At 44.8% G+C, this 12,741-nt stretch overlaps 1 protein-coding gene across 1 annotated transcript in view; it reads right to left on the bottom strand.

The window, feature by feature from the left end:
• PCSK5 (proprotein convertase subtilisin/kexin type 5) overlaps positions 1–12,741 on the bottom strand; it is a 409,642-nt gene that overhangs the window by 154,782 nt on the left and 242,119 nt on the right. The window lies entirely within an intron of this gene.

Below are 12,741 nucleotides of genomic sequence, written 5' to 3'. Positions count from 1 at the left end.
TAGTGCTTGGCACATGCTAAGTGCTTAACGAATACCACAATTATCATTATTATTATTGTTAGTTAGTACAGTGATCCATATATGGTTATGGGCCAACAAACACTACCGATCGATTTGATTTTGAAACATAAGCGATGGGGATTGAACCCACCCTGTCCACTGCTTTGTAGAGAAAGCACATGATTGTCATGCCCTGTAGAGAGGCAGTCAGCACATGGCTGATGCTGTGAGAATCAAATGTAAACAAAGCTTTAGGTGCCCAACCTCAGAGGGTTAATGCCCACCAATGACTAATTCTGTGACGAGACTGGCTTTGAGCACAATTTTGAGACTTACCTGGCATAGAGACATTTCCTTTCCCTAATAGTACTATGGTAATTGAATTACAGAGGGCCTGGGTGAGAAGGGTGAAACTAAGTTCTAAATCCTAAAAAGAGAAGCCCCAGTTTGTTCGGATCCTGCAGGCTAATGTTGAGACAGGTATTTTGGTTCAAGTAGATACTACTTAAAACCGGAAGCTAATAATGAAGTTTTGAGAGGTGACGGAAGGGCACACATTTTTTCCCAGTGATCAACACACCCTATGCCAGAGGTCTGCAAGGGTGGCATTTTTTTTGGGGGGGTGGGGGCGTGGGGGGAGGAGCTGGCCTACTCCCTTTTAAGTCCCAGCCTGATGATCTGGGGAAAATTCAGGGTCCAGCCTGCCTGAACTCTACAATTTCTTATGCAATAGAGGCAACAGGAAAAACCTGTGGTCTGAATCAGTAATGACTGTACGTGTTCTTATGTTGAGAATTTTCTAAACCCCTGCAGGTTCACCTTAGTGCTGCCTTGCTCTGCACAATGTAGAGGACACTAGTTAGACTCCTTTGAAATGCAACGAGCATGTAGTCACACCTGAGCCATATGGAATGGTCACTGGAGAACTATGTGAAGCAGAATTTTAAGACGGAATTTCCTTTGAAGTCTCACCAGACGGAAATAGCAGAAATGGGATACGGCTTCCGGTAGGGGTGCCAAATTCACATTTTGAATGTGGGGGCAAACTTAGGGGCAGAGTGCTGAGGGATGTGGCTTTAAGAGGACAGGGAAGAAAGAGGAGGCAGAATAATAAGGATGGTGGTATTTATTAAGTGCTATGTGTCAAGCACTATTCTAAGTGCTGGGGTAGATACAAGTTGTTTAGGTCAGACGCAGTTCCTGTTCCACACGAGGCTCATGGTATAAGTGGAAAGAGGGCAAGTATTGGATCCCCATTTTACAGATGAGGAGAATGAGGCCCAGATAAGTGACACCCCTCTAGATCATAAACTCGTTATGGGCAGGGAATGTGTCTGCTAATTTCTGTTGAATTTTACTCTCCCAAGTGATTAGCAGAGTGCTCTGCACATAGTAAGTGCTCAATAAATACCACTGATTAATCGACTGATTGACTTGACCAAGGTCCCACAGCAGCCAAGTGGCAGAGCTAGAATTAGAACCCAGGTCCTCTGACTCCCAGCTTCGTGCTCTTTCCATTAGGCCAAGATGCCTCCCTCCAGGAAGAGAATAAAGGAATTGGGAGGAGAAAGGAAAGGGGAAAGAGGGGTGTGGGGGTACTTTCCCAGTGCTTAGTACAGTATTCTGCACATAGTAAGCGCTCGATAAATATGACTGATTGGATGAATGGATGAACAAAAAGGTATCAAAAGATGAAAACCTCCTACTTCTCCACCACTGCCCTTCTGGTCCCGGACCAGGTGTGACTAGGGGCCAGGCTCTAATGGCTCTGCTCGGCTCTTCTCTGAAGCCTTGTGAGGAAGAGCCACTCACCTGCTTGGCTTACCCCCACCCAATCCGCCTAGACAGCTGAGGAGTGGTGGGGGAGGGAGAGAGATCCACCAGAGATGGGGTTGAAGCCACTAAGCCACAGCACAACTCATTCATTCTTTCAGCTGTATTTATCAAGCACTTACTGTGTGCAGAGCACTGTACTAAGAGCTTGGGAGAGGACGATATAACAATAAGCAGACCCATTCCCCAAGGAACCCCACATGTGCCACTGTTCTCAGGGCAGGATCTGCAAGTCACGACCATGGATGTACCACAGAAATCCAGTTCCACTGCCGGCCACGTATCCCAATACAAGATCGCCTTTGGGGCACCTGCAATGGTGGCTCCAGAGCTCTGACCCCAGCTGACAGGACCGGGGTGAGGTAGGCAGATGACTCTGTCCCATGGATGGGGTAAGTGCGCAATAAGGACCATTAATCAATCGACTGATTGAGAGGCACCAACGGCATTGAGAAGCAGCATGACCTAGTGGCAAGAGCACGGGCTTGGGAGTCGAAGGTCGTGGGTTCTAATCCCACCTCTGCCACTTTGCTGTGTGACCTTGGGCAAGTCACTTAACTTCTCTGTGCCTCAGTTAACTCATCTGTAAAATGGGAATTGAAACTGTGAGCCTCACGTGGGACAACCTGATCACCTTGTATCTCCCCCAGCACTTAGAACAGCACTTGGCACATGTTAAGTGCTTAACAAGTACCCTAATTATTATTATTATTATTAGGCAGGAACAGTTTCTTAGCCATTGGGTCTAAATCACGGGGCTGTTGGAAGGACTGAAAAGAAGGTCAAAAAATTGTCTTCATTTCAGCGAAATAAGTTATGCAGGAACTGATTACCCATTCTATGGACATCAGCCTTCTACTTGCTCATCTCCATTCTGCAGCCTGTCCTTTAACCCTCTCCCTGCCCCCGCACACCTCTGCTAGAAAATCAGGAGGGGCAGGGAGAAGAGGTGAAATTCAAACTAGTTAAGAGCACTGTATTTGAGCAGTTTGATGGGGAAAGAGGTTGACAGTAAGGGCTAAAATTAGGTTTTGGGGTAATCTGTGGATTTTTTTTAGGCTCTCTCTTTCATAACCATGACTAATTGAGAGTTGACTGGGCAACATTCAATTTTGGGTGCAGGACTCTAATTCACTCCTCTACGTGATACTCTGCAGTCTAAATTTTAGGTACCAACTAACAGTACTAGATGCTTTTGGAAAATGCTTTGGGATCACAAGATTTTCTGGAAAAAAAATTTAGAAATTAATTCGCTAAAATATCAGAAACAGAAATGCTCTGGGCATGTCACCCCCCTCCTCAAAAATCTCCAGTGGTGTCCTATCAATCTTCGCATGCAGCAAAAACTCCTCACTATTGGCTTCAAGTCTCTCCATCGCCTTACCCTCTTCTACCTCACCTTCCTTCTCTCCTTCTACAGCCCAGCCCGCACACTCCGCTCCTCTGCCGCTAACCTCCTCACTGGGCCTCGTTCTCTCCTGTCCCGCTGTCGACCCCTAGCCCACGTCTTACCTCTGGTCTGGAATGCCTTCCCTCCTCACATCCGCCAAACTAGCTCTCTTCCCCCCTTCAGAGCCCTACCGAGAGCTCACCTCATCCAGGAGGCCTTCCCAGACTGAGTCCCCCTTTTCCTCTGCTCCTCCTCCTCTCCCCATCATCCCTACTCCCTCCCTCTGCTCTACCCCCTTCCCCACCCCACAGCACTTGTGTATACTTGTACATATTTATTCTATTTATTTTATTAATGAGGTATATATATATAATTCTATTTATTTATTTTGATGGTATTGATGCCTGTCTACTTGTTTTGTTTTGTTGTCTCTCTTCCCCCTTCTAGACTGTGAGCCCGTTGTTGGGTAGGGATTGTCTCTGTTGCCGAATCGTACTTTCCCGGTGCGTAGTACAGTGCCCTGCATACAGTAAGCGCTCAATAAATACGATTGAATGAATGAATGAATGAATATCACTGGTGTGGCCTTTGCCAGGGTCATTCTCGGAGAAGAAATCTGCACAAATAATATTCAAAACCACTGAAAACATTTCAGGAGTGCAAGGATTCCTCAATTTATTGGTTCATATCGCCAACTAAAAAGAGCTGATTTTTATAGTGTTGAATTTATAAAATGGGCAAACGCTGACAAACCACACAATCCAATATCACTGCTGTTTGTATTAACCAAGAAAATTCAGGATGCCTTAACTTGATACCCCTGTCCTCAGCAATTGTTACATTAAGAAATTGTCCGCCCCGTCCAGAGCAGGATTCCCGAACAAGAATTTAGTGGAATGAAATATATATGTGCCGTAACAAATTACACCTCCAGTTGTAAAAATAATGCCCCTAACCCCACCCCTGCCAGTCATTTCAATGCACGTTACTTTGGAAGAAGTCTGGCATTGTTGCCATTAAATATTGTGCAGCTTTTTGAGGGATTAACTCAGCAAATAACTCATAGCATTACTGTATGATTTTTCATAGCTGGCTGCCAACTTGTCAAGACAGCAACATTCTTCTACGCTGTTATGGCAACTAAAGAATACAGTCTTTTATAAATACTCTCAAGTACGTATTGACATGTAATTATTTTTGAAATTATAAATTGATTATGAATTGTCTCATCTGTTATGACTCAGATAGTATTTACCATCTCAGTTCACAACAGAATTAGACCATGATTTCCAGAAGTATTTTCCCCTTCTTTTTAAAGAAGAGGTTACAGTCCATGTTTCAAACTTCCCTTTAGCTCAACCGCAGTTGAATTTTTGGTCTCTTCAGATATTTGGTCTTTGAACTGTTTTCATAAATTCTTTCCAAAATGTGGTATTTTAATTATGCTGTTGGGTTTCTATTCTTATCTAAATCCAACCAGTTCAGGCATTTTCAGAACAGCAAAAATAGGTCTGGCCTAGTGACTTTAGTCATATATACGCATACCTAAAACAATTATATATATATATACACACAGCACACACATACCCTGAGCTATGTCTAGCTTTTTTTTTTCTGAATATGATGCCACTGAAGGACAGATCCCTTCTATGTGAATGAGTCTGACGGAAAACATCTATTTGCAATTGTCATTCCATTTCTACGTCATATGAAAGCTTTCCTTTTCTGAGCATATTTCACTTGTAGCAATTTTAAAGACATTTGTTAAGTGTTTACTATGTGACCAAGTACTGTACTGAGTGCTAGGGTAGATATGAGATAATCAGGTCAGACACAGTCCCTGTCCTTCATTGGGCTCACAAGAGGAGGAAGAACAGGGATTTAATCTCCATTTTACAGATAAGGAAATTAAAGCACTGAGAAGAAGCATTTGATGGGATTCCAACTTTTCTGAGGCCATTTAAATATCTAGAAGAATATCGGGTAGCCACAGATATTTCCATCTGGAGACACAGAATCCCGCCAATCTAGACTCTGAGCCCCACGTGGGACAGGAACTCTGTCCAACCTGATTATCTTTTATCTAACCCAGCAATCAGTACAGTTCCTGGAACATAGTAAGTGCTTAAAAACAAAAGACTTCCAATCTTCCTTTGGGAGTGAGAAAATAAGCAAAAGAAATGTAAAGTGGCAGCTGACCTATGCTAGTATTTTTGTATATCAGTCATATCAATAGTATTTATTGAATACCTACTTTATGCCAAGCACAGTACTCAGTACTTGGGAGAGTATCATGAAGTTAGAAGACTAGATTCCTGCCCTCAAGGAACTTAACAGGCCTGGATGTGAGGCAGGTCCCAGGACAAAATGAGACAGGCCTTTGATGAGGGAGGAAGGAAATCAAAGATTCAAGGTCTTGGTCACTTTCACTGAGGCCTGAAAATAGTTTCACCTAAGATTTTCTCCAGTTAGGCAAGCTTCAAATAGTGTCAATGCCTACATTACTGCTTTCCTGAACCAAGTCATGGATTGTGAAATTTTGAATAATACATTTTTAAAAAAAACTTTCCAGTTGGTCAGTTTTTTAAAAATCATATTTGTTAAGCACTTACTATGTGTCAAGCACTGTTCTAAGCCCTGGAGTATTCATTCATTCATTCAATTGCATTTATTGAGATCTTACTGTGTGCAGAGCTCTGTACTAAACACTTGGGAAGTACATACAAGTGAATTAGGTTGGACACGGTCCCTGTCCCACATGGGGCTCACCACCTAAATAGCAGAGAGAACAGGCAAACCCAGGCACAGAGAAGTTAAGCGATTTGCCCAATGTCACACAGCAAGCAACTGGCAGAGCCAGAACTAGAACCCAGGTCCTCCGACTCCCAGGTCCGTGCTCCTTCCACTAAGCCATGCTGCTTCCCAGTTAGAATGTATATGTCTCTCTCCCCTCCAACTAGGAACTGTACCTCTTCTCCTTTTCAAACCAATAATTAGAAGCAGAAATATTCAGCTGTAATCAAATTTGAAGTGGAGGCAACATATTGGTTTTCAGTCAAATGCCAGAATTTGAAGCTTAAGACTAATACCTCTAATTCAATCTAAAAACAGGAAAAAATTGAAAAAAAGGAAAGGATTTTCAGAATTCTAGCAAATGCCTCATGACTGCTGAATATAGTCAAGGGAAGGATTTCTGAATTATATTCCTTGTCAGTTACTAGGGTGAAGGATGAATGTAGGGTTATAGATGCCTTATGTGTAGGCACATATATTGGACTCTCCCAAGAGCTTAGTACAGTGCTAGGTATGGAGAGAATGCTCAATAAATATCACTGATTGTAGGACTGTGCCCAGGAAATGTGCAGACTGACCTCATTAAAAAAGGTCCCACAAGGGTCATCTGAAGATCCTGCCTTTTCTTCTGAATTTACTGCTTTTGAATGAGAAAATACAGAAGGACTGAGAAAGTGGTGGCCTGACAGAAGTGCTGGGGAAAGGAGGGTGGAGCCGAAAGGGGGAAGGGAGAGGGGGCCATTATTTGTCCCTTCAAGTACTGTTCTTTGTTTTACACGGCACCCACCCCCTAAAATTAGGGACCTGCTGTGCAAACGGTCCTTGCATGCTGGGCTAATGGGGCCCAAAGCTTAAGCTGAACGTGTATTCTGAACACAGCAGAATGCCTCACAGAGCTTAGCACCTGCAGATGTTTGGAAAAAAGCTAGTCTCCTTTGAACAGCTGTTCTCCACAGGGGATCAGGCCACTGCCTGTCTTCTGGGGGAAGTAACCGTTGAGGAACTCCAGACAACCTGAGCTGACTTAATCAAAGCAGTTAGCTTGTTTCTACTACCCATTTGCTTGGGGGAAAACAAACACTCCCAAGCAATAACCCAGGAGATGAGCAACCCAGAGAACATTTTCATCTAAGTATGTTAGGGAAAAAAGATCTTTCAGAAGTGTGTTCAGTAGGTACTACCATTTCTGATGAGGGGGTGGGGGAAGGAGAAAGAGGGAGAGAACAGCTGGAGGGAGACCTGAGCAGGCATAATGAGTGATCTTAGATTCCTTCATTATAACACATTTGTAGAAGAAAGTGGACCTCCATATATGAATGGACTGATTTTGTTGACTGAACTTTCCCCCTCTAGACTCTAAGCTCACTGAGGGCAGAGAACATTCTACTGACTCTTTTATATTGTACTCTCCCACGTATTTAGTAAAGTGTTCTGCACATAGTAAGTGCTCAATAACTATGATTTATTGATTTAACTCTTCAACAGCAGTTGGGTTTCCTCTGAACCTTCTAGACCATTTTCCTCCCTCTATAAACTATGAGCCCCATGAGGGATGGGGAATGTGCTAGACCTGATTACCATGTATCCACCCAAGTGCTTAGTACAGTGCTTGGCACATAGTAAACATTTAACATGCCACAGTCATTATCAGGCATGAGGGGAAAGCAGGCTGCTCTTTGACTGTAAGCTCCTTGTAAGCAGAGAACATGTCTACCAATTCTGTCATATTGTGCATTGTATATTGCTCTGCACACAGCAAGTGCTCAATAGGTACAACTGAACAACAGTAGTAGTTTACACCATCGCCTGTTACCGATCCTGAAATACAGCACAGTACATCCCACCCAGCCCCTCATAAAACCTGAATGCCTAGAACTCTGAGTACCATAAATTGGAACTCTTCTGAGAGCCTTCCAGGAGGATCCAGTCCTGGAGGGAAAGCACAGCAGACCGAGGGCCATAATGATAGGGACCTCTTCCATACCTTGCAAATCCAATAGGAGCTGAATCATCATCATAGACAATGGTATTTATTGAGCATTTACTGTGTGCAGATCACTGTATGAAGCCCTTGGTAGCAGCATGGCCTAGTGGATGGAGTACAGGCCTGGGAGTCAGAAGGATCTGGATTCTAATCCTGGTTCCACCACTTGTCTGCTGTGTGACCTGGGGCAAGTCACTTCACTTCTCTAGGCCTCAGTTACCTCATCTGTAAAATGAGGATTAAGACTGTGAGCCCCATGTGGGACAGGGACTGTGTCCAACCTGATTAGCTTGGATCTACCCCACCGCTTAGAACAGTGCTTGACACATAGTAAGGGCTTAACGAATACCATTATCATTATACAGCAGAGTTGGTAGACACATGTGGTGGCCACAGTGAATTTACAGCCTAAAATGCCAGAAGGCTTACATGTCACTCAGACACTTTTCAATCAGCCAGGAGACTCTCTCAGGACACAGGAACCCCAGCTGAGGCAGGCTAGAATTTAGAACACTGGTACGGGAGTTGAGCTGGCCTTCCATGGAGGGAAGGGTGCTCCAGTGAGCTACTCTATAAAAGCCTCCTACTTAGTGCTGGGAGTTCTTGGGAAGATGAGAGCTAGAGTTCACAGATACAACTGGATGGCTCCAACAACTTCTCAAACTTCCTTCTGAAAGATCCTCCTGCAGCTCCACCTGTTCCCTTGGGTGGGAAAATACCCTCACACCCAAAAAGGGGCCCAAAGCTAGAACCCTGCTTCCTCTCAGGTCTCTCTGTCCTCCTCATCACCAATGTTGAAAACTCTCAGAACGATACCAAAGTAAGCGGGGATGGGATCTTCATGGGTTGGAGTAAGAGGTACGTAGGTTTTTAATTGGGATTTCTGCTAATAAAATGAAAGCTTCAAAAGGTTGTTGGAAAACAAAGATACAAAAAGAAGCACACCCTTCCCCTGTCACAGCAGTAGGAGGGATACCGTTAGCGTCATAGCCTTGAAGGCAGAGGAAGGTGGGGGCCCCGGAATGTGCCTCCATGTGGTTAAAAGCTTAGGCCCTTATGTACTTCTAATAGGCAGCAGCTGTTTGACATTAAAAGGGTCAATAACAAGCCAGGGACTTTTTTTTTTCTTCAGTGGGAGACAAATGAGTCCACACCACTTCCTTTGCACCTCTGAATACTCCCTTTCCTCTGGCTCCCAAACTACTCCTTTGGGCTGGCTACTTATTGTCAGAGCTTAGCCAGCCCCCTTGAGCCACTCATATGGGGTGTGTGCCTCAGAAACAGCTATACGGAAAGTGGCATGGTCCACCCTGGGATCAGGAGAGAGTATACCTCAATGCTAGTTTCATCCTTAAATGAGTTTTAGCTAATAATAATTAATCCTAGTTGTGGTATTTAAGTGCTTACTATGTGTCAAGCACCATACCAAGGGCTGGGGTAAATACAAGAAAATCAGGTCCCTGTTCCACCTGGGGAACACACTCTAAGCAGGGAGGAGAACAGGAAGGTAGCCCCCATTTTATGATAAGAAAACTGTGGCACAGAGAAGTTCAGTGACATGCCCAAGGTCACACAGCAGGCAACTGGCAAAACCAGAAGCAAAAGTCCTTTCTCCATCTACTCTCCCAAACCTGCTTCGCTTGTTTTCCAGGCCATCATCCGGCATGTTTGTGTTCGGCACTTTCCAGACAACAAGGCAGATGTTCCCTGTAATACTGTTTTTTGAAGAATGCACAAGAGGCTGAAGCCAGTACGATGTAATCCACCAAATGCCTGCGATGGAATCCACTGCATCTCTGACTCACAAGTTTCCTCACTGAAGTCATTTTGGGGGAAGCCAACATGAAAAAACAAAATCTGCAGGAGGAGGCCAGAGAGGGCCTAAAGGGGCTCGACTGGCTAAGCAAACAGCAACCGCGGAGAGACTGTTTTTCTAAAACCAGTGGATAGATCTGCACATGTGTAAAACATACCTTTGCACTTCAATATGCCTCACCAGCATACTCTTTCAAATTAAGCCCAGATGAGTAATGTAGGAGAAGAAAGGTTTTCCTTAGGTTCAGTAACAACAGCTGGTGAGACCACCATTAATCACATGAGCATACATTCAAAAGGTCTTGCTTGATTTGGAAAGAATGTTACAGGCAGGTAGCAGTGATTATACAGCAGCAGCGGAGATCTCTTTGGTTCTTGAAAGAGAGGGGCATGGGGGAAGCCCCCCTACCCCCTCTGTCTCCTGACACCACCCCCGACACACACATCTGATGCCAAAGCATCCTTATTTTGTTTTGCATCTGTGTAGACTGACTCTGGCAAGATTGGGATCCATGGGTCAGGAATTAGTCATTAACCTCACCCTGCCCTCACCGAAGAGTATAAGCCCAGCTGTAAGCTCACCTTTAGACTGTAAGCTCCTTGTGGGAGGGGAACATACCTACCAGCTCTGTTGTACTGTTCCCTCCCAAGGGCTTAATGCAGTACTCTGCACCCAGAAAGCACTCAGTAAATAAATAGATTGATTGATGGATTGAAGAGTGAGGGAAAATGCAAACCCGGCCTTCCAAATACAACATGCGAGAAGTCCAATTCAGCGTCGATCTGGTCCCCATCCACTAGCCAGGAGCTCTCCCTTAAACCACTCACAGCTTCCCAGGAGGCATATAACCAACCAGTTGGCTTTCGCTGCAGGGGACAGACACCGTGTCTACTCTGATAAGCTTGTATCTACCCCAGAGATCTTAGCAAAGAGTAAGCACTTAAAAATACCCTGAATAGAATTCAAGGAGGGCACAGAGGAAAAAGATCTGTTAGGTTTACGGTCAGTGAGAATGTTCACTTTTTCACAGCTCTCTTCTCCTGGTATGGAGTAAAATAAAAATGAGAAGTCTATACAGAAGCCTGCTGTGTCGTTAGGGTGACACTGCCCACACGCTTTGCTCCTATCCCGCCAACATACCCATTGTACCTTGCTCTCTTTTCTCTCGCTGTCGCCGCTCGCCCAGTTCCTCCCTCGGGCCTAGAACTTCCTTCCCCTTCATATCTGCGAGTTCACCACTCTCCCCACCTTCAAAGCCCTCCTAAAATCATATCTCACCAAGAGCCCTTCTCCAATTAATCCTTCATTTCCCTTACTCGCTCTCCCTTCTGCATTCCCTGCACTTGGATCAGTACTCTTTAAGCACTTGATCTCCCCCGTTTAGACTATGAGCCCATTACTGGGCAGGGATTGTCTCTATCTGTTGCCGAATTGTACATTTCAAGCACTTAGTACAATGATCTGCATATAGTAAGCGCTCAATAAGTACTATTGAATGAATGAATGAATATTTACCCCACCCTCAGCCCCAAGCACTTATGTACATATCTGTAATTTATCTCAGTGTCCGTCTATCCCTTTAGACAGTAATCTCCTTGTTGGCAGGGAACATGTCTACCAACTCTACTGTATTGTACCCTTCCAAGCACTTAGCACAGTGCTCTACCCACAATGAGCGCTTAATGACCACTGATTGGTCGACAACACTGCAAACCTAAATGACAGGAGACTAGAAAAGTAGTGTAGCCTGTGGATAGAGAATGGGCCTGGAAGTTAGAAGGACTTGGGTTCTAGTCCCAGCTCTGCCACTTGTCTGCTGTGTGACCTTGGGCAAGTCACTTAACTTCTCTGTGCCTGTTACCTCATCTGTATAATGGAGATTAAGACTGTGAGCCCTATGTGGGACATGGACTGCGTCCAACCTGATTAGCTTGTATCTACCCCAGTGCTTAGTACAGTGGCTGGCACATAGTAAATGCTAAGAGATGAAGTAGCACCAGTGATGGCACTGACTAAAGGCCTACTGAGTGCAGCACCCTATGCCAAATGCTCGGAAAATGCAACGGAAGCCAAAGACATGTTCCTTGATCACAAGGAGTTGACAACCTAAGGGAATGGGACCTATGCTACAAGTTGTTATGGCTGAATAATAAACCCACAATCACCTGTGCTCCCCCGCTCCCCCATCCCACCATCTCCCAATATTCTTCATTTTCCACTTCAGAATAGTAAGAAAATTGCCCTTTAGGGAGCAAAGTTTCAAATGACCTTTATACCCAGACCAATCCAAACAGGGATGTGGTGGTTTGTAGGCAGCTGCAATGACCTCACTCATTTCATCATCTGGAGATATGGACTGTTTTCCCCTCTTCTGGCTCACATTTTAAAAACGTTCAGGGTTCGTGCTATAGAAGCTACACACTAACTTCAAAGGAAGATTGTTGGCTTGCGCAGGTAGGACACAGCTCCATATTTAGCCCTGTGTAGTTTGAGGATTTAGGTGGAGGAGGGAAATGGATGCCTTCCAGCCCCTCACCCCCCACCCCGACCCACCCCCATTTTCTTCTGCCCCAAGACACAGTTTCATCTCTGCATGGGAGTGGAAGGGGGAAAAGAGGAAAAATTACAGAGGACATGGAACTCCAACCACACGCCTTTCTTCTCTGGAACCCAAAGATTCATCATACTTTCCCCGGCATCCCCTATGGGTACTACATCTGTCACTATCCATTCTCTTTCATCCTTTCAGATTATAGGTGTTTCTTTCCTCCCCCACTCCCATCTGCTTGAAGGACCCTGAAATTATAGGCTCCAGCAGCACACAACCTCCCTCCCCCTTCCCAGCCACCACTCCCACCTCCGGAAGTAGTTAGGCAACTGTGACTTTTCTCACCCCTTACGAGTAGCAGGAGATGTACATTTAGT

The sequence above is a fragment of the Ornithorhynchus anatinus genome, chromosome X5 (genome assembly GCF_004115215.2).
Source record: "Ornithorhynchus anatinus isolate Pmale09 chromosome X5, mOrnAna1.pri.v4, whole genome shotgun sequence".
Classification (NCBI taxonomy): domain Eukaryota; kingdom Metazoa; phylum Chordata; class Mammalia; order Monotremata; family Ornithorhynchidae; genus Ornithorhynchus; species Ornithorhynchus anatinus.
The sequence above is the reverse complement of the archived record's forward strand: the minus strand, read 5'-3'. Positions and strand labels throughout refer to the sequence as shown.